General features: G+C 47.0%; 1 non-coding gene and 1 pseudogene across 1 annotated transcript; both read left to right on the top strand.

The window, feature by feature from the left end:
• The first annotated feature begins 18,064 nt into the window (after window positions 1-18,064).
• LOC139252639 (U2 spliceosomal RNA) lies at window positions 18,065-18,261 on the top strand. The gene has a single exon (XR_011591495.1). It is a non-coding gene; the product is annotated as a U2 spliceosomal RNA (small nuclear RNA).
• A 180-nt stretch (window positions 18,262-18,441) lies between these two features.
• On the top strand, window positions 18,442-18,642 carry LOC139251552 (U2 spliceosomal RNA; annotated as a pseudogene).
• The last annotated feature ends 4,193 nt before the right edge of the window (window positions 18,643-22,835 follow it).

The raw sequence follows: 22,835 nt of genomic DNA on the forward strand, positions 1-22,835 counted from the left end.
TTGGCTGAGCAGCAGGAGACAGTGACAATGGGCAGGTACTCTAATTGGCAGGATGTGATTAGTGGTGTCTTGCAAGGATCTGTTTTGTGGCTTCAGCTATTCACTGTATTTATTAACGACTTAGAAGATGGGAATAAATGCCACCTGTCCAAGCTTTCCAATAACACAAAGATAGGCGGCATTGTAAGCAGTGTAGATGGAAGTATAAAATTACAAAGGGATATTAATTGATTATATGAATGGACAAAACTGTGGCAAATAGATTTCAATGTAGGCAAATGTGAGGTTATCCTTGGACCTAAAATAGAACAGAGTACTTTCTAAATGGTGAAAAACTAGAAACAGTGGTCCAAAGAGACTTGGGGGTTCATGTACATAAATCATTAAAATATCATGGGCAGGTTGAGAAAATAATCAAAAAAGCTAATAGAATTTTGGCCTTTATATCCAGAGAACTAGAATACAAGAGGGTAGAAGTTATGCTGCAGCTATATAAAGCCTTGGTTAGACTACATCAATAGTACTATGTTCAGTTCTGAGCACCACACATTAGGAAGGATATGGGGCAAAGGCGGATATATGGAGTTAGGTCGCAGATTAGCCATGATCTCATTGAATGGTAGAACAGGCTCGAGGGCTAAATGGCCTACTCCTGTTCCTATGGGCCCAAGTTTCCGGTTCTGGCGAAAACGGCGCACCTCCAAGACTTACGTGACCTTCCTGGGCTCGAATGTGCGCCTGAATCTTCCCGAGCAATTCTCTGGTCCTCCTGGAGCGTGGTGTGGCGTGGTGTGGTGCAGTGGAGTCTCCCTGGGGCGGAGCAAGCCTATTACAGTCTGCAGGGGGGTGGGGCTAAGCCCCTACATGTCTTTCACAGCCGGCTCCCTTGCGCGTGCGTGTTACAACGTGCGCGCATGCGCAATGGGACCTCGACCTTGGCAATCGGCCATTTAAAAGGAGAACGTGGCAGACACTCATTTAAAGCTAGCATATATAAGGATTTTTGGTTGCAGGTAGGAGAAGGAGTAAAAATTATTTTACTGATTCTTTTCGTGCAAAGGATTGCTGCAAAGGTGCTGCATAGATGCAAGCAAGGACATTTAAAGGGAAAACGTGGCACTCTGTTACAGCGAACTGCGAGATTTTTGGGTACAGGAAGGGAAGGAGTGAAAAGTCTTAAGAGATTCTTGGAGTGCAAAGGGGTGCTGCACACGTGCATGCAAGGAAAGGACTGTGTTTTTAAAAATCACTGAGTGGAAATCCAGTACCAGTACAGCAATGCACAAACGTGCAGCGAGAACGAAGAACTTCTTGCATGACGAAGTCGAGACACTCGTTAATGTCATTGAGGGGAGATGGCAGGAGCTGGACACCAGCAACAGAGGCCGCACAAAGGTGGCACCCAAAGAAATCAAGAAACGCTGGGACCTAGTTGCAGGCGAATACTGCGCAGTGGTGAATACCAGGAGATCTGGAGCCCAGTGTAAAAAGAAATGGCAAGACCTTGGTCAAGTCGTTAGTGTAAGTAATATCTTCCTTTTCTCAATGGAATTGCAATTGTAAATGTGACCAGCTGTATATGTCCCACCCGGCAGAAAGGTACCCTCTCTAAAAAGTTATATTTTCATCATTGCAGAAGAAATTGGCTCACAACAAAAGGGAAAGAACATGAACAGGAGGAGGCCCGCCAAATCTGCACCAACTGACACCCTTGGATCAGAGGGTCATTGCCATGATGAGTCGTGCCCGGAGAAAAGCAATCTGTGATGCACAAGCTGGGCCCACACGCTTGGGAGAGGATAAGTCCTGAAAATGCATCGTGACCCTTCAAATCGACCTGCTGCCTAGCCTGCTATGTGCGAGACTATCCATGTCACCCATCCTGCCCACTCCTGTGCTGCTAACCATTTGACTGTTTAGTTATATTTTGCAGAACATGATGTCAATCCAGAAGATTCAGAGGAAGAGTCGGATGCGTGCGATCAAGACCAAGGTGGGTGGCGGGGTGGGGCGGGGGGGGGAGGAGGGGGGAATGGATATGTGTTCAGGGGAGAATGTCGATCAGAATATGGATCAGTCTACAGTGCAGGGCCTCACTCTCCCAGAGAATACCAGGAATTCTCCTCCAACATTCCACTCCTTCAGCCTGACATCGGTAGTGGGTAAAATTATGGAATCAATTATTAAGGATGTCATAGCAGTGCATTTGGAAAGAGGTGACATGATAGGTCCAAGTCAGCATGGATTTGTGAAAGGGAAATCATGCTTGACAAATCTTCTGGAATTTTTTGAGGAGTGGACAAGGGAGAACCAGTTGATGTGGTATATTTGGACTTTCAGAAGGCTTTCGACAAGGTCCCACACAAGAGATTAATGTGCAAAGTTAAAGCACATGGGATTGGGGGTAGTGTGCTGACATGGATTGAGAACTGGTTGTCAGACAGGAAGCAAAGAGTAGGAGTAAATGGGTACTTTTCAGAATGGCAGGCAGTGACTAGTGGGGTACCGCAAGGTTCTGTGCTGGGGCCCCAGCTGTTTACACTGTACATTAATGATTTAGACGAGGGGATTAAATGTAGTATCTCCAAATTTGCGGATGACACTAAGTTGGGTGGCAGTGTGAGCTGCGAGGAGGGTGCTATGAGGCTGCAGAGCGACTTGGATAGGTTAGGTGAGTGGGCAAATGCATGGCAGATGAAGTATAATGTGGATAAATATGAGGTTATCCACTTTGGTGGTAAAAACAGAGAGACAGACTATTATCTGAATGGTGACAGATTAGGAAAAGGGGAGGTGCAAAGAGACCTGGGTGTCATGGTACATCAGTCATTGAAGGTTGGCATGCAGGTACAGCAGGCGATTAAGAAAGCAAATGGCATGTTGGCCTTCATAGCGAGGGGATTTGAGTACAGGGGCAGGGAGGTGTTGTTACAGTTGTACAGGGCCTTGGTGAGGCCACACCTGGAGTATTGTGTACAGTTTTGGTCTCCTAACCTGAGGAAGGACATTCTTGCTATTGAGGGAGTGCAGCGAAGGTTCACCAGACTGATTCGCGGGATGGTGGGACTGACCTATCAAGAAAGACTGGATCAACTGGGCTTGTATTCACTGGAGTTCAGAAGAATGAGAGGGGACCTCATAGAAACGTTTAAAATTCTGACGGCGTTAGACAGGTTAGATGCAGGAAGAATGTTTCCAATGTTGGGGAAGTCCAGAACCAAGGGTCACAGTCTAAGGATAAGGGGTAAGCCATTTAGGACCGAGATGAGGAGGAACTTCTTCACCTAGAGAATGGTGAACCTGTGGAATTCTCTACCACAGAAAGTTGTTGAGGCCAATTCACTAAATATATTCAAAAAGGAGTTAGATGAAGTCCTTACTACTAGGGGGATCAAGGAGTATGGCGAGAAAGCAGGAATGGGGTACTGAAGTTGCATATTCAGCCATGAACTCATTGAATGGCGGTGTAGGCTAGAAGGGCCGAATGGCCTACTCCTGCACCTATTTTCTATGTTTCTATGTTTCTATCCAACCCCATCCTTGCTTGACGCTTTAAGTTCTGATGCGGCATGTCATCGTCTCCTCACATACCCATCCGCGCTTAGTGATGTAAGTTCTGGTAAGACGTTCCATGGTTTCACATCCTTCGAGGTTGAGGGTCACAGTGGTGGTGGTGGAATGCAGCTTGGAACACCCAGTTCCCCACTATCAGAGGTAGAGGGTCACAGTGGTGGTGGTGTGATACAGCTTGTAGCACCCAGGGCCCCATTATCAGAGGTAGAGAGTCACAGTGGTGGTGGTAGAATGCAGCTTGTAGCACCCAGAGCCCCATTATCACAGGTAGAGAGTCACAGTGGTGGTGGTGTGATACAGCTTGTAGCACCCAGTTCCCCACTGTCAGAGGGAGCGGGTCCCAGTAGTGGTGGAGGTAGAATGCAGCGTGGAACACCCAGGGCCCCACTGTCAGAGGAAGCGGGTCCCAGTGGTGGAGGTGGTGGAATGCAGTGTGGAACACCCAGGGCCCCACTGTCAGAGGAAGCAGGTCCCAGTGGTGGTGATGGTGGAATACAGTGTGGAACACCCAGGGCCCCACCGTCCCACCCTGCGCCTCTCACTGGAGTGGTGCCAAGAGGCAGAGCCGGGGGGAGAGGAAGGAGAACCCGAGTAGGCTCTCCTGAGATGCAGCGTTCAACAAATGCACTTGACATTATTGCATTGGGTGTGGAGGGCAATGACCTTACCTGTTCACTCGAGGGCACCATCAGAGGGGTTGGTGATGAGTTGACAGCGCTGTCTGGGCAAATAGCAGTTATGCCGCGTGAACTGAGTGTGGGAATCGCTGGAACAGTGCAAATGCTGGCAGAGGCCATCAGGCAGTTAGCTGCTGCAATAAGCGCACACCTCCCATTGCATTCCCAGTATCAGCCTCTGTTGAGATCCAAGCTGGGACCCCCCTCTCTCCCACCCCACCCTCTCTCTTCCCCTACCCCCCCTCTCTTCCCCTAGCCCCCCTCTCTCCCCCACTCCACCCCTTCTCTTCCCCTACACCCACCCCACCCCTTCTCTTCCCCTACACCCGCCCCATGAGGCAGTGCACATGCACCGAGATGTGGATGAGAGCTGGATGCAGCCTCTCTTTGCTGTTGGTGTTGATGTAGTAGATTTGATGCCACTGTTGTAACTGTTTTCAAATTGAAATTGTGTACTAAGTTTTGTAACTTTACAAGTATATAAGTGATCTTAGAATTTTTAAGTGATCTTAAAGCGTAAATGTTCTCATATTTAATAAGTTGTTTAAATTTACTCTGTTAAAATTTATCTTAAGGTTTTTCAGTGATTTTGTTCACAAACTGAAATTGTTTACTAAGTTTTCTAACTTTAAAACTATATATGTTTTTGGGATTGTTAAGTGATCGGAAAGAGTCATGTCAAATTTGATACAAGAATGATTTTATTGCAGTAAAGTAAAGTACATTGTAAAGATTTCAATGAAATATATTGTACATTGAAACTGAATCATGACAAGAATGCTTTTATTATTATTGCACTAAAGTAAAGTACATTGTAAACGTTTCAATAAAGTTTATTACTTAACATTACAACTGATTCATGGTCCATTATCATACCAAACACAACATTTCGGAACACCTGCAAAAGATAAACATCCCTCACCCCTTCAGTCATGCCTGCCTCCCGTACCTAGCCATGATCGAGGGGCGTGCTGGTGTGGTGTGTCGTGACTCGGAGATCTCTTCTGCTGCAGTGGGATGGGTGTCCGTGGACCGAGGGAGCCAGTGACTAATTGCCCTACAGTATCTGAGACACACAGACCGGTCCTGCTACTGGCTGTGAGGGGTTGGGTTGGGGGCGAGGAGGGGGGGAGGCGGTGGTGTGGAAAGAGTGCTGTTGGGAGTGTCGGAGTGAGGAGGGACACACGGAGCGAAGGGTTGGGAGGTGGCGGGGGGGGGGGGGTGGGTGGGGGAAGAGTGCTGCTGGGGGTGTGGGAGACAATGGTGGGTTAGGGTGGCTTACAACACGTTATCTCGCAGTCAGTCCCTGACAGAGACACAATGCCAAACAGTTAGTTTTACAAATGAGGTGAGTCATTCAAGTAATAGGTTGGACTAATGGGTTATGATGATTTCCAAAGGATCAAATTAGCCATAATTAGGTGTTGATGTGCCTGCCTCAGCCGGGAGCCTACACTTGTTTATTTATAAAAAGAGAACCAACTATCTTCATTCAGCAGATATAAGGCAAAATATCATCGAAAGAGGTTTTAGGCCATTTTAAATGATGTGTTTAATGCTTCAGTCCTTTTTGTGTTTAATTCCCACCCCCCATCTCCGGCTGTGCCTGCACTGAGGTTAACTCAAGGTAAGGTTGTTCAGAACTTATAAAAGTGGACACTTACTCCATTCTAAGTTAGTTTGGAGTAAGTTTTCGCTGCCAAAACTTGCAAAACAGGCCTAAGTGGCTGGACACACCACCTTCTGAAAAAAAATACCTGAACTAAAACCAACCTAAACTAACTCACTAGAACTAGAGCAAACTAAGTGCCCAGAGAATTGCAATTTCTAACATACTCCAAACTAAACAAGCTGCTCCAAAAAAATAGGAGCAACTCCACCCGAAACTTGGGGCCCATAGTTCCTAATGAATAGTCTAATTCATAAAAGGCGTGGACACGATGGGACAAAATGGCCTCCTTCTGTGCTGTAAATTTCTATGATTCTATAACAATATATTTACAGTTTTAGCCATTTCATTGAGTGGACAAAATAACAAAAAGATTGCAACTCAAATTTATTACAAATTGTTTTTATATACACACATCTTTCTTGTATCTTCTAGGAATACCAGTCTTAACATTTTCTATCTATCTCCACATGAGTCTTTCTAACTGTTACGTTCATAATAAAGTAATGTAACTGAGTACTGTAGACAATGAATAAGTGTGACCTTAGCTCTTTTATTCAAACTCCAGAGTGTTGGTACAGCATGGGAGGCCTGCTTATATACAGTGCTCCCAAGGGATGCTGGGATCCCTTGGGACTCCAACAGATATGCCCTCTGGTGGCGGTATGATACAGGTTACACACATAGGGTTGCATACATTACACTAACTGCCAACTATCTTCCTTTAAGAGCACCTTCCAAAAGCTCCCAATTCAAACAAAACTGTCCTTGAAATGTGTTAATGGGGACATCCTGGATTTTGAATAACTGACCTCAGGTTCAAAAAAGGACAGCCAATCAAATACAAACTGATCCAGTCCTGAAGTCTGTATGGAACCATAGGAACAGGGGCCATTCAGCCCCTCGTGCCTGCTCCTCCATTCAATTAGATCATGGCTGATCTGCACCTCAATTCCATTTGCCTGCCAAAACTGCTCACTACTCCAGGATTATCCTGGAATGCAAAGATAACACTGGTTTCTTTTCACCACCAACTGTCTCCTTAAACTCCTCACCTTCAACAGCAAGTGCAAGGAGCTAATGGACTTCAAGTCACTAAGATTTAGATCATCCATTCAGCTGCCTCTACCGAATCTATCCCTTCCCCTTGCCTACTAAGCCAAGATTTTTCCAAGGTTCTCCCCTGCCCTAGCCGTGAATCTTGCTCCAGTTTCTCTCTTTTCTCTCCTCCTGCCCTCTCTGAGCTCAACTTGTCCATGAGACCCACCTCCTGCTTTCTCGACCCTATTCCCACTAAACCGCTGACCACCCAACTCCTCTTCCTGGCCCTCATGCTAGCTGATACTGTAAATGGTTCCCTCTCCTCGGGTACTGTCACCCTCTCTTTCAAATCTGCCATCATCACCACCTTCCACAATAAAAACACCCTTCACTCCTCTGTCCTTGCAAACTAGCATGATGTTAGGTTTCACATGTACGCGGACAACACCCAGCTCTACTTTACCAATATTGAATTCGACTCCTGCACAGCCTTTGTTGTCAGACTGCTTGTCTGGCATTCAATCCCGCAGATACCGCAATTTCCTCCAAATAAACATTGGGCAGACCAAACCCATTGGGCTGAATTTTCCATGGTGGCAGCAGGCGGGTTTGGTGATGGGTCGGGTGGGAAAATGTTTTTTTACACCGAGTTGGGAGCCCGCCACAACACGCCTTTCCCAATGTCGGGTCTGTCAATGCTGAGCAGATCCAACCGGCAGCAGCAAGGGGCCCAACTAAAATCATTAGCATCTAGTTGACAGATGTTTAACAGGCTTTTTTAACTACCACAGGAACCACACTGTTCGGGATCACAGCTGTCAACCTGAGGAGGGAGTTCAGTGGCCATTGCTCCAGTTGATTACGTGACAGCTTCAAATGTACAGTAAAAGCTTCCACCTGACAGATGATCACTTTCCTCAGCCACAAGCTGTTTCTCAGTCCATTTCCAGCACAGATTCTGCAGGCTTTTCACTTTCCATTCTCTATCCACTCTCATCTCATTGGAAGACCTCTCTCGCCATTGACAGAATGCTTCTGTCATCTCTACTTCACCTGCCATCTATTCCATCAATATGGGCTCCCTTTATACTGGCCCAGAAATCCCGGTCGGCTGCTTCACATGAGCGATCAGGTAAAAAACTTATAAAAATTGCGCACTTACCTTATTCTGCTGCGCCCACGCAAGTTCCCATTCCTGAGGCCTCCACTGACTGTGCGTCGCAGGGCTGGAGCTGCAATCACATGGCTCTGGGCAGCCAATCAGGTAAAGTATGTTCTCATTCACAATGATGGGAACTCCACAAGTTGGAGTTCTCATTATTATGAATGAGAAACAGCCCTCAAAACACACAAAACCAATAATAAAAAATAGAAAAAAGACATCACATATTTTTATTAATTTAAATTAAAGTTATTTATGCAATAAAAATGATATTTTTCCAATTTTTAAAAAAGTTATTTTAATTATGGTTTAAAATAAACTTACCGTAGTGGGGAGAGTTTTTAACAATAAAAATTGTTTTTATAATTTTATTTTAAAATGTTTTTATGTATTTTAAAACTCTTACGCCTGCTTTTACTCGCGCAAGAGTCTTAGAACATAAGAACATAAGAATTAGGAACAGGACTAGGCCATCTAGCCCCTCAAGCCTGCTCTGTCAAAGCTCGGCGGGTTTCACCGGAGCCAGAAAATTCTTCATGAGCTGTAGGTCGGTGCCCCGCAGAGAAAGAAGCTCTCCTTTTTGCAGCGCTTCCTTTGCCGTCCAGCTCGTTAGCTATAAAGTACTGGTCGAACCGTTCGACATAGGCTTCCCAGTCTTCACCCTCCGAGAACTTCTCCAGGATGAACTCCGTCATGAGTGTTGTGTATCTGTAAAGCATGCACTCCTATGTTCCGCCACCAGGGAGCGCATCCCCTGAAGTCCCAAGGGATCCCAGCATCCCTTGGGAGCACTGTATATAAGCCAGCCCCTAAGGCCTGTTCCTCACTCTGGAGTGTCTTAATAAAGACTGAGGTCACTGTTACTTTAACCTCCCTGTGTGCAGTCTCATCTGTGTTAGGAACACAACAAATGGCGATGAGTACACGAATCCAATGCAAAGATGCAGCAAACTATGGGCATCCTGGAGAAGTTCTCGGAGGGTGAAGACTGGGAAGTCTATGTCGAACGGTTAGACCAGTACTTTATAGCTAACGAGCTGGACGGCAAAGGAAGCGCTGCAAAAAGGAGAGCTTCTTTCTTTGCGGGGCACCGACCTACAGCCTCATGAAGAATTTTCTGGCTCCGGTGAAACCCACAGAAAAGTCATATGAGGAGTTGTGTACACTGGTTCGGGAGCATCTTAACCCGAGGAAGACCGTGTTGATGGCAAGATTCTATACGTACCAGCGATCTGATGGTCAGGAAGTGGCGAGCTACGTCGCCGAGCTAAGGTGACTTGCAGGACAATATGAGTTTGATGGCTACCTGGAGCAAATGCTCAGAGACTTTTTTGTACTGGGCATTGACCATGAGACCATCCTATGAAAACTTTTGACTGTAGAGACACCGACCCTCAGTAAGGCCATTGCGATAGCACAGGCGTTTATGTCCACCAGTGTTAACACCAAACAAATCTCTCAGCACACAAGTGCTAGCAATGTTCATAAATTAAGTGGAACTGTGTTTGCGAACAGAAATGTATAGGGCAGAAACCACGAGTCTGCAACTGCCAGTAGGCCTCAGGTGACCCAGATGACTCAGAGTCCGCAACAAAGGATGAATGCAAGGCAATTCACACCTTGTTGGTGTTGTGGAGGCTTCCATTCAGCCTATTCATGCTGCTTCAAAGGGTATGTTTGCAAGAGCAGTGGAAAAATGGGGCACCTGCAACGAGCTTGCAGACGAGCTACAAGCTCTGCAAAACCTGGTAACCACCATGTGGCAGAGGAAGATCGGTCCATGGTGGACCAAAGCAATTTCGAGCCTCAGAGAGGATGCAGATGCTGAAGTACATGGGATGCACACATTTTCGATGAAATGTCCACCTATAATGTGAAACATAAAATTGAATGGCTTACCCGTAGCCATGGAACTGGACACTGGCGCTAGCCAATCCATCATGAGTAAAAAGATGTTTGAGAGACTGTGGTGCAACAAGGCACTCAGACCAGTCCTGAGCCCCATCCACACGAAACTGGGAACGTACACCAAAGAGTTTATCACTGTCCTGGGCAGCACCATGGTCAAGGTCACCTACGAGGGCACAATGCACGAACTGCCACTCTGGATTGTCCCGGGCGATGGCCCCACACTGCTTGGAAGGAGCTGGCTGGGCAAAATCCGCTGGAACTGGGATGACATCCGAGCGCTATCACATATCGATGAGGCCTCATGTACCCAGGTTCTTAACAAATTTCCTTCCCTCTTTGAGCCAGGCATTGGAAACTTTTCTGGGGTGAAGGTGTGGATCCACTTGGTCCCAGAGGCACGACCCATTCACCACAAGGCGCGAGCGGTACCTCACATGATGAGGGAGAGAGTGGAAATTGAGCTGGACAGGCTGCAACGCGAAGGCATCATCTCCCCAGTGGAATTCAGCGAGTGGGCCAGCCCAATTGTTCCAGCACTCAAAAGTGATGGCACGGTCAGGATTTGCGGCGATTATAAAGTAACTATTAATCGTTTCTCGCTACAGGACCAATACCCGTTACCTAAGGCAGACGGCCTATTTGCGACGCTGGCAGGAGGCAAGACATTCACCAAGCTCGACCTAACTTCGGCCTACATGATGCAGGAGCTGTAGGAGTCTTCGAAGGGCCTCACCTGCAAAAACACGCACAAGGGACTGTTCATCTACAACAGATGCCCGTTTGAAATTTGGTCGGCTGCAGCGATCTTCCAGAGAAACATGGAGAGCCTACTCAAGTCGGTACCACGCACGGTAGTTTTTCAGGATGACATTTAGTCACGGGTCAGGACACCGTCGAGCATCTACAAAACCTGGAGGAGGCCCTCCAGCGACTGGATCGCGTAGGGCTGCGGCTGAAGAGGTCGAAATGCGTCTTCATGGCAACAGAAGTGGAGTTTTTGGGGAAAAAGATCGTGGCGGACGGCATTCGGCCCACAGATGCCAAGACAGAGGCTATCAGGAACGCGCCCAGGCCACAGAACGTCACAGAGCTGTGGTCGTTCCTGGGCTTCCTCAACTATTTTGATAACTTCCTACCAGAGTTAAGCACCCTTTTAGAGCCCCTACGTGTGTTATTGCATAAAGGTGAGAACTGGGTATGGGGAAGAAACCAAGTAATTGCTTTTGAGAAAGCCAGAAACATTTTATGCTCCAACAAACTGCTTGTATTGTATAACCTGTGTAAAAGACTCGTGCTAGCATGTGATGCATCGTCGTACGGAGTCGGGTGTGTATTACAACAAGCTAACGTTGCGGGGAAGTTGCAACCTGTCGCTTATGCCTCCAGGAGCTTGTCTAAGGCCGAGAGGGCCTACAGCAAGATTGAGAAAGAGGCATTAGCGTGTGTGTTTGGGGTAAAGAAAATGCATCAGCACCTGTTTGGCCTCAAATTTGAGCTGGGAACCGATCACAAGCCCCACATATCCCTGTTCACTCAAAACAAGGGGATAAATACTTATGCCTCAGCCCGCATACAAAGGTGGGGACTCCCGCTATTAGCGTATAACTATACCATCCGCCACAGGCCAGGCACCGAGAACTGCGCGGATGCTCTTAGTCAGCTACCATTGCCCACCACGGGGGTGGAAATGGCGCAGCCTGCAAACTTGTTGATGGTGGCGCAGCCCGCAGACTTGTTGATGGTCATGGAAGCGTTTGAAAATGATAAGTCACCTGTCACGGCTCGCCAGATTAGGACTTGGACCAACCAAGATCCTCTGCTGTCCCTAGTAAAAAACTGTGTACTGCATGGGAGCTGGGCCAGCATCCCTGTTGAAATGCAAGAGGTAATCAAGCCGTTCCAGCAGCGAAAGGATGAGCTGTCCATTCAGGCAGACTGCCTGTTGTGCGGTAACCGTGTAGCGCTACCCAAAAACGGACAGGGAGACATTCATCTCGGCTCTCCACAGCACACACCCGGGTATAGTAATGATGAAAGCGATAGCCAGATCCCATGTGTGGTGGCCCGGTATCAACTCTGACTTAGAGTCCTGTGTACGAGTACTGCTTAGCTACTGCACGAGACCCCACTCGCTCACAGGGATGCCCCCGGCTGAGCTACTCATGAAAAGGACACTTAAAACCAGACTCTCGCTGGTTCACCCCAACCTGCATGATCAGGGAGAGAGCAGGCGGCAGCAAAAAATGTAAACGATGGTCGTGCCACTGTGTCAAGGGAAATTGATCTGTGACCCTGTGTATGTGCTAAACTATGGACATGGTCACAAGTGGATCGCGGGCACGATGATAGCTAAAGAAGGGAGTAAGGTGTTTGTAGTCAAACTAGACAATAGACAAATTTGCAGAAAGCACCTGGACCAAACGAGGCTGCGGTTCACAGACTGCCCTGAACAACTCACAGCAGACACCACCGTTTTCGAGCCCACAACACACACCCAAAGGATCAATGACACCACGCCGGACCAGGAAATCGAACCCATCACGCCCAACAGCCCAGCAAGGCCAGGCTCAGCCAGCAGCTCTACAGGGCCAACAACACGCCAGCCTAGCGAGGGCACAGCCAACACACCAGAACAGACATTTGTACCGAGGCGGTCCACCAGGGAAAGAAAGGCTCCCGACCGCCTCACCTTGTAAATAGTTTTCACTTTGACTTTGGGGGGGAGTGGTGTTGTGTATCTGTAAAGCATGCACTCCCATGTTCCGCCACCAGGGAGCGCATCCCCTGAAGTCGCAAGGGATCCCAGCATCCCTTGGGAGCACTGTACATAAGCCGGCCCCTAAGGCCTGTTCCACACTCTGGAGTGTCTTAATAAAGCCTGAGGTCACTGTTAGTTTAACCTCCCTGTGTGCAGTCTCATCTGTGTTAGGAACACAACATTGAGGACATTTGCTGGGCAACATATGGGTAAATACCGCAAGCTTGCTCTTGCAAATGTCCTTGCTCCCGAGATATGGAAGATCTGTCAAGCACTAGCTTGACGGATCGGAAAAGCTGGTTTTCAGCGCATGCGCATTGCACGCTGAAAATCGGCTTTTGCGTTGCCTTCCCGGGTCCGTACACAATCCGTACAGACCCGGGAGGCCGGAATTTCTGAGCCATTAACTCACCCTGGTCCTCAGAATTTAACCACGATCAGCCCCAACAATAGCAGCACCAACAATAACACCAACCTTCTAACCAATCACTTGATGATGCACAGAACACAAGGCATCAGCACATGAGCACATTGCTGCCGAGGAGGCCAGGGTTGGCCTCACTATGGCCAGATTTACTTCACTTGATGCTGTATACTTTGGCTGCCACATGATATGCCAGTTTGGCACCACCCCACATCAACACCATAAAGCATCCCTACAATGTCGAAACCATTTCTTTCACACTCACCACCATTGCGGGGATGGGGGGCGGGGGTAACCGTTATATCTCACCATTCACTGCAACTCACTAAGCCACTTCCAAAGGTGCACACAAATCTGTCCATGAACACGGTGTTGAAAATAAAGGTTTCAATGTTTGACTGCACATTTACAGTAACTTTACATGAACCTTGGATAAAACATCCAAGTGGCTACCCTTGTGTGTTGTTAGTTGGTATAAGGACATAAGCATTAGGAGCAGGAGTAGGCCATTTGCCCCCTCGAGCCTGCTCTGCCATTAAATAAGATCATGGCTGATTTTCTACCTCAACTCCACTTTCCTGAACTATCCCCATATCACTTGATTCACTTAATAGTCAAAAATCTATCGATCTCTGTCTTGAATATACTCAATGACAGAGCACCACAGCCCTCTGGGGTAGAAAATTCCAATGATTCACCATCCTCTGAGTGAAAAGATTACTCCTCATCTCAGTCCTAAAAGGCTGACCCCTTATTCTGAGACTGTGACCCCTTGTTCTAGACTACCCAGCCAGGGGAAACATCCTCCCTGCATCTACATGCATTAGGATGAGGGTGAGTGTGAGGGGTGTCTAGTGTAGATAGGGGTGATACTGTAGATAGAGAGAGAGAGCGAGGGATGGATGTGTGTGCAAGGTAAGCTGGTGTGATTAAGGATGTGCAGGAGTAGTGTAGGGAATGCAGAGTGTTGGGAATGTGATGAGAGGCACAGGAGGATGAAGGTGAGGATGGCTTTGTACTAACGTTTTGTGATCTAATTAGATCATTGAAAGCTTTGTGACGCTACAGCCAGATCCTCCTGATGACATCCCTGATTGTGACCTCCTGTGCAATGTGCAACCAAGCTGGTTTTGATCTCCTGGGGAGGTCTCTTCCGCCCATGGGACTCCTTCCATAAGCATATGGAGGGAGTCATGGGAGAACCTGGGTGCAACCATGCACCTCTGTGCAGTGATTGTCAGTGTTTGCAGCACTTCAATGCTGTAGAACACTGACAGTACAAATGTCAAAAGTAAGTGGCCATGGTCCCAGACATCACCAGACTTGTTCCTTCTAATTGGGCCTTGAAACGCACTGGGCGGGCTTAACAAGTCCTATTAAGGTAAGTTCATTTTCCAGAGTGGGATGGAGCCAGCAGCGGGGCCATGACCCACCACTGACATGGCCCGCCCCGGATCCATCGAGATAAGGAAAATCTTCAGCCCCCACCACGAACTGCGTTCCTTCACTACCGATTCTATTTCCCTCCCAATCCACTGTCTCTGGTTGAACCAGATTACTTGCAACCACGTCATCCTTTTGACTCTCAGCTGAAATTTCAACCCCATATCCCTTCCAACACAAACAGCACCTACTTCCACCTCTGTAACATTGCCCACTTCTGCCTCAGCTTACCTGCTGTTGGAAACCTTATTCATGCTTCTGTTATCTCCAGACTTGACCAATCCAATGCTTTCTTGGCTGGCCCATCATCTTCCATCCTCCATAAACTTGAGCTCATCCAAAGCTCTACTGCCTGTACCGAAGTCCTGTTCACCTATCAAGCTGACTTAAATTGACTCTCGGTTCACCAAGACCTCATGTTCAAATCCCTCCATGGCTGTGCCCCTCCCTCTATCTGTAACCTCCTCCAGCCCTACAACTCTCCCAAACACTTTACGTTCCTCCAAATGTGGCCTCTTTTGCAACCTCCACTCTATTCGTTAAATCCGAAACAAGGGTCTGAAATCAAAACAAAGCAAACTACGACAAGCAATGGCTAGTATTTAAAGAAATAATACATCATTTACAAAAATATATATATTCCTTTAAGGCACAAAAACCCCAGAGGAAAAGCGATCCAACTGTGCCTAACAGAGAAGTTAATGATAATATTAGAGCAAAGGAAGAGGCTTATAATATTGCCAAAAAGAATAATAAGCCTGAGGATTTCAGAATTCAGCAAAGGAGGACAAAGAAATTGATAAGGAAAGAGAAAAAAAAATATGAGAGTAAATTAGCAAGAGACATAGGGCTAGATTTTACACTTTTGTGCAGATCGCCCAAAAATGGGTGTTATTTCTGGCGTAGGCGGTAAAAATGGGTTTTCAGATCGCCGGCTTGTCGCCCATTCTCAAAGCCCCTAGTCTCCATTTTTTAAATTGGACGTTACCATGAGCAATCTGAAATGGGTGTTCGCGTTAAATCTCTCTGACCTTCTGCCGTAAAGTGTCGCCGTCTTTAGCAACAGCATGGCAACGCTCAATTCCTGCGATTCAGGAGGTCAAGGATCATCTTGACATGTGCATAAGAGGAGACAGTGTGTAGGTGTGGTGTGGCTGCTTTGGGAGGAAGGAGGGAGAGTTTCGAGCTTTATGGCAATTTAGGAAGAAAAATTAGCTGTTACCAGCAAGATATTTGCCCGAATTTGAAGTCTATAATGGAGGGAGAGGAGGAGGCGACACAGCACATTGTGGAGATTTACGCTGGTGAGAGCAATGAGCTGGGACAGGAACACATTGGAGGGTGCAAAAGAGCGAGGAGGTTCTCGGACGAGGCAAATGCCGCCCTCCTGCAGGAGGTCGAGTTACGCTGGGGTGATTTGACACAGGGAGGACGTGGGAAGCCCACCCCAAAGGCCTACCAGAAGATATGGGCCGGGATAGCAGAGGTGGTCCCGTCAGCGACCAACGAGGTGCGTGAGGGCAACCAATGCCGCAAACGATGGAACGACCTTGTTGGATCCACAAGAGTAAGTATTACATTGATTTACATGTACATATCCATTTATATAATTTGATTTGTAAGAGTCACGAGTGACGATAATCAGATGTGAGATCTTTCACTATTACCGGGAATGTTGTACTCAAAGCCTGTGTTCATGGTGTACGTCTTTAGGTAAATAATGCTAATTATCATCATAATCATGATTATATCTGTCGGTTATGTATTGTGTCAGTCTCTGTGACAGTACCTAGTAATGATATCACGCAATGATCTCATGCTATGTCGTCCTGTCACCTTTTACAGAAGAAGCTATCGGTGATTAGGTCCGCGCAGAGGCGAACGGATGGGGGGCCACCAGTCATCAGCGACATCACTAACATTGAGGAGCGGGTGCTCACACTAATGGGGAGGCACCCCCGGATGGCCACGCAAGCAGTTGCAGACCCTGAAGTGATGCCACGTGAGTAAAGTATACACCATTGCATGATGTAAAGTCAAGAGGTGCCACACCCACTCATATCCGAACAATAATATATGATAGATGGTTTCTAAAATTGTCCTATAAATGATGCTGGCCTAATGAAAATCATTGCAATGCACAATGTGTTTATGGTCATGAAATGAGATGTCTGTGATGATTTTGATAGCAGTGGTGCTTTTGTCGTGCATATGCTGTGTGTAGTGCTGGAATCACCTTGTGACCCCTTCACCCCCTCCTCCTCTAATAACCTCATTTGTGTTTTGCAGCTCAGCCAGCAGCGTGGACCCAGGCAAGACCACAGAGGCCAGAAGGTGGGGGCGTGGGGCCGGACTCGGCGGACGATCCTACATTTGTTGAGGAGCTCCGATTCTCGCCCGTCAATCCGCTGGGATGAGAGCGCCGACTTCGAGGAACATACATTGTCAGGCTCCAGAAGGCATTCCACCACAAGGCCATCCAGTGTTCCTCTGGCCATTCCCGCCTCCACTCTGGAGGCACCGGCCCCAAGCACCTCGCCACAAGGCACCCCATTTGTACCCAGGACGGCGCCAACCCCACGGAGATTTCGTAGATGCAGCAGGTCTGGTCCATAAGCGGCAGATGAGAGCGGAGAGATGGTTAAGATGTCCAGGAGAACTGTAGACCTTGGTGACCAGATCCTCAATGCATTGGGGGGCATACCCCGACAGCTGGCCACCATCTCCGGCACCATGACTGAGTATGTTCCACGGATGGCGAAGGCCCTGGAGGCGATAGCCAGGAATACTGCTGGCACAGGCCTCCCAGTGGTCCCAGAGTGCGGCATTCCACCCCTAGGTTCCACACCACCAGTGCCAATGACACATGAGAGGCAGGACCAAGATCCTGCTTCTGGATCCAAGAATGTTCCCACCTCGGCATCCCCCGCTCCCATACCCATGCAACCACCGCCTCTGCCTTCTTCCCCCCCAATGAAGTACGCCTGAGGAGCTCTTTGGCCAGGCGGCGTGGAGCGAGAAGGGGAAGAGGTAGAGGTGGGGAGAAGAAGGGGAGGGGAGAAGGAAAGTGAGATGCATGTTCCACAGGTGATGGCTATGTTATAACTCCATCTGGGTGTATGCAATTTGTTGAAATGTATGTGGGGAAGGGGCCACCCTCCTGCTTTGCATTTGTGTTCTGTGTTGATGGAATTGTTGACCATTTGATTGATGTCAATGGTCGAAAAAGTGGGGTGGTGGTGGGTTGTTTTTGCTCGTGATACTTATGATTACAGACTAATGGTTATATAAAGTGTTTTTTATTCATAACCTTATTGTGCATTGTCTCAGATAGCTGGACCATTACACACTGATGATTCCTTAACATGAAAAGATAAAATTAAACTTAACTTGAATCAACTTAAACTTTAACTCTCGGCCTTTTGGCTAAGATCATGCGTAACTGACCTGACAGGGGAGTAACCATGACCCCAACGTGGTTCTCCCTGGATCAGGAAGGTGATTCTCCTATGCTTTTTGGAAATAGGAGGTGGGTGGGGTGGCTTGACCCATCCACCTCCACGGAGGTGTGTGGGGGGCCTGACCCATCCACCTCCATGGCACGAACCTGATATTGCAGTACTTCCAGGAACGGTGCTTGGGCTCTAGGCTTTTTGGCTAAGAGCATTGGCGCAGGGTGATCATTGATGTGTGCAAGGTGACCTCTGGCGTTTGTGATCTGACAAAGAATTGGAAAGATTGGCAACGAATAAAACATTTTTAAAAAAACTTAAACTTTAACTGATCGCTTCTCGGCCTTTTGGCTAAGATCATGCGTAACTGACCTGACAGGGGAGTAACCATGACCAGAAAGTGGTTCTCCCTGGATCAGGAAGGTGGTTCTCCTATGCTTTTTGGAAATAGGAGGTGGGTGGGGGGCTTGACCCATCCACCTCCATGGCACGAACCTGGTATTGCAGTACTTCCAGGAACGGTGCTTGGGCTCTAGGCCTTTTGGCTAAGAGCATTGGCGCAGAGTGATCCTTGACAGGTGCAAGGTGACCTCTGGCATTTGTGATCTGACAAAGAATTGGAAAGATTGGCAACGAATAATAAAAAAAAACTTAAACTTTAACTGGCACCAAGGTGATGCCCGCCTTTGATGTCTGAGCTGCACACACACAGTAGTGTGTCAGTTTTGTCAATAACAACAACATTCTTTCAGGCAAATCGCTCATTTATGAGCTCCTGACATAAGAGTCTTGCAGCTATGTAGCCACCATGGGCCTTTTCCTGCGGTCGGGACGGGGGAGTGGGCATGGTTGCATCGTCAGCCTGATTGTCTCGCCCTAGCTCGGTGTCCAGCCCCTTGTCCTCCTCTTCATCTCTCTCCTGAGGTGGACCATCAGTCCCTTCTGACAATTCTTGTCCCCTTCTGATAGCCAGATTGTGCAGCATGGAGCACACCACCACGAATTTAACTACTTGCTCAGGGTTGTACTGTAGCTCCCCTCCTGAGTGCTCCAGGCATCTAAAGCACTGCTCAAGCACACTAATTGTTTTCTGGACCACATTGTGTGTGTCTCTGTGGCTTTGGTTGTATCGCTTCTCGGCCTCAGTGTGGGAGTCACGCAGGGGGGTCATCAGCCAGGTGGCTAAGCCATATCAGTTGTCACCAAGCATCCAGCATGTGGCTGACTGGTAAACATGTCAGAGACAGCACTCTCACGCAGGATGTGAGCCTCATCGAAACTGCCATTATTAGCTGGTTGTGGTCGACAACTAGTTGGACCTTCAGGGAGTGAATTCCTTTTCTGTTGCGAAAAAGCTCTGGGTCCTGAGAAGGTGCCCACATGGCGATGGCGATGTGAGTACACTGTATTGCTCCCTGCACCTTGGGGAACTTAGCAATGCGGTAGAATGCTCCAGCCCTGTCAGTCTGAGCCTCCATGGTCATGGAGAAGCTGATAAAGTCCATCCTACCCACGTACAGGGCCTCCATGACCTGTCTAATGCAGCGATGTGTGGCATGGTGAGGCAGAGGGAAAATGTCGAGTGCGGAGGCCCGAAAGGAACCCGACACGTAGAATGACAGTACTGCGGTGGCTTTGACCTCGATGGACAGTGATGTCTTGAAGGTGATGGCAGGCTGCAGATCTGCCCTGATGAGCTGACATATTTCAGTGATCACTACTTTGCGGAAGCGCAATCTCCGAAGGCAGGTGTTCTCGGACACATCGAGGTAAGACCTCTTCTCCCTGTAAGTGTGGGGTGTGTATGGTCTAGACCTCCTCCTCATTCTGGCACGTATTGATTGGGCACATAATGATGTGCATCAGACATTGAGCCATTTGCGCTCTGCAGCATCTGCGTATAAGAACATAAGAACATAAGAATTAGGAACAGGAGTAGGCCATCTAGCCCCTCGAGCCTGCTCCGCCACTCAACAAGATCATGGCTGATCTGGCCGTGGACTCAGCTCCTCTTACCCGCCCGCTCCCCTATTAATCAATGCAGGCTGAGAAATGGCTGGCCCCATTCCAATGAAAGTATAATACCGATTGATCAGAGGCAATAATTTCAACACTAAAAGACACTTACAGTAAAACCCAATCATCCACAGTATGAAAAGATGTCTGTTCAGATGGTCACTTCACCTGAGCAGAACTCCAGAGTCATTCCAAACTTCCCCGAAGTTGAAGTAGCCTTTTCAATGAAGCGACCTGCGATTTGAAAAGTGGTGCCCACACCGCTGTGATTAGTTCAGAACAGTTCCACTTTTTCAGAGTGGTGTTTTGGGTGAGCGATATTGTGGGCGAGATGTGTGCGAGGTAGTGAAAGTAATGCTGGCCAATATACTGGGAATTAGTTTCGGCAAATTTGATCTTTACGACAAAAAAAAGTGGGCGGTCTGTATTATTGAATCTCAGCATTAATTATGTGCCGAAAGTCACGCTGGGCGATATTATGGGCGTTGGATTTGCCCATTCTGATGATTCCGTCCAAAAAAAAGTGGATGGGCGGTATTATTTTTGGCCGGCGTTACGTACATTGCGAAAGTAACACTCGCCGATAAGTGTCCGAAAAATGGGTGTCAGTTTCCATTTTGTGGCTAAATGGGCGATAACTGGGCATTTCACCTCATTTCAGCGTTAAAATGGACCTTAAATGGGCGTTATGCATGCCAAAATAATGGAAAATCTAGCCCATAAAAACAGATTGTAAATGTTTCGATAGATATGTAAATAAGAAGAGATTAATGAAAGTAAATGTGGGTTCCTTACAGGCTGAGACAGGAGAAATTATAATGGGGAATAAGGAAATGGCAGACACATTAAACAAATACTTTGTAGCTATCTTCACAGCAGGGAACACAAAAAACATTCTGGAAATATTGCAGAATCAGGAGTCTAGAGAGAATAAGTAACTTAAAGAGATCAGTATAAGTAAAAACATTGTACTGGAGAAATTAATGGAACTGAGTGGTGACAAATTCCCTGGACCTAACAACCTGCTTCCAAAGGTTTTAAAAGAGGTAGCTGCAGAGATAGTGGATGCACTGGTATTAATCTTCCAGAATTCCCTAGATTCTAGAACAGTCCCCAAGGATTAGAAGATAGCAAACATAAGCCCACTATTTAAGAAAGGAGGAAGAGAAAAAATGAGGAACAATAGGTCAGTTAGCCTAACATTAGTAGTATGCAAAATTCTAGAATCTATTCTTAGGGACGTGGTAACAGCACATTTAGAAAATCATAATATGATTAGGCAGAGTCAGCTTGGTTTTATGAAAGGGAAATCATGTTTGACAAATCTGTTAAGAGTTTTTCGAAGATGTTACGAGTAAGATGGATAAGGGAGAACCAGTGGATGCAGTGTATTTGGATTTGCAAAAAGCATTTGATAAGATGTCACACAAGAGGTAATTCCACAAAATTAGGTCTCATGGTATTGGGGGTATAATATTCGCATGGATTTAGGATTGGTTAATGGATAATCCATTAGCTTAGATGATGTGGAATCTGTATGGGTAGAGCTGCGGAACACCAAAGGGCAGAAAACGCTAGTGGGAGTTGTGTACAGATCACCAAACATGCATAGAGGTTGGGGATGGCATCAAACAGGAAATTAGGGATGCGTGCAATAAAGGTACAGCAGTTATCATGGGTGACTTTAATCTACATATAGATTGGGCTAACCAAACTGATAGCAATACGGTGGATGAGGATTTCCTGGAGTGTATAAGGGATGGTTTTCTAGACCAATATGTTGAGGAACCAACTAGAGAGCTGGCGATTCTAGGCTGGGTGTTGTGTAATGAGAGAGGATTAATTAGCAATCTTGTTCTGTGAGGCCCCTTGTTGAAAAGTGATCATAATATGGCAGAATTCTTCATTAAGATGGAGAGTGACACAGTTAATTCAGAGACGAGGGTCCTGAACTTAAAGAAAGGTAACTTTGATGGTATGAGACGTGAATTGGCTAGGATAGACTGGCGAATGATATTTAAAGGGTTGACGGTGGATAGGCAATGGCAGACATTTAAAGATCACATTGATGAACTTCAAAAATTATAAATCCCTGTCTGGCGTAAAAATAAAACGGGGAAGGTGGCTCAACCGTGGCTAACAAGGGAAATTAGGAATAGTGTTAAATCCAAGGAAGAGACATATAAATTGACCAGAAAAAGCAGCAAACCTGAGCCTGGGAGAAATGTAGAATTCAGCAGAGGAGGACAAAGGATTTAATTAGGAGGGGGAAAATAGAGTATGAGAGTAAGCTTGCAGGGAACATATAAACTGACTGCAAAAGCTTCTATAGATATGTGAAGAGAAAAAGATTAGTGAAGACAAATGTAGGTCCCTTGCAGTCAGAATCAGATGAATTTATAATGGGGAACAAAGAAATGGCAGACCAATTGAACAAATACTTTGGTTCTGTTTTCACTAAGAAGACACAAATAACCTTCCAGAAATAAGAGGGGACCGAGGGTCTAGCGAGAAGGAGGAACTAAAGGAAATCCTTATTAGTCAGGAAATTGTGTTAGGGAAATTAATGGGACTGAAAGCCAATAAATCCCCAGGGCCTGATCGTCTGCATCCCAGAGTACTTAAGGAAGTGGCCCTAGAAATAGTGGATGCATTGGTGGTCATTTTCCAACATTCCATGGACTCTGGATCAGTTCCTATGGATTGGAG

Source organism: Pristiophorus japonicus, chromosome 2, assembly GCF_044704955.1.
Source record: "Pristiophorus japonicus isolate sPriJap1 chromosome 2, sPriJap1.hap1, whole genome shotgun sequence".
NCBI lineage: Eukaryota > Metazoa > Chordata > Chondrichthyes > Pristiophoridae > Pristiophorus > Pristiophorus japonicus.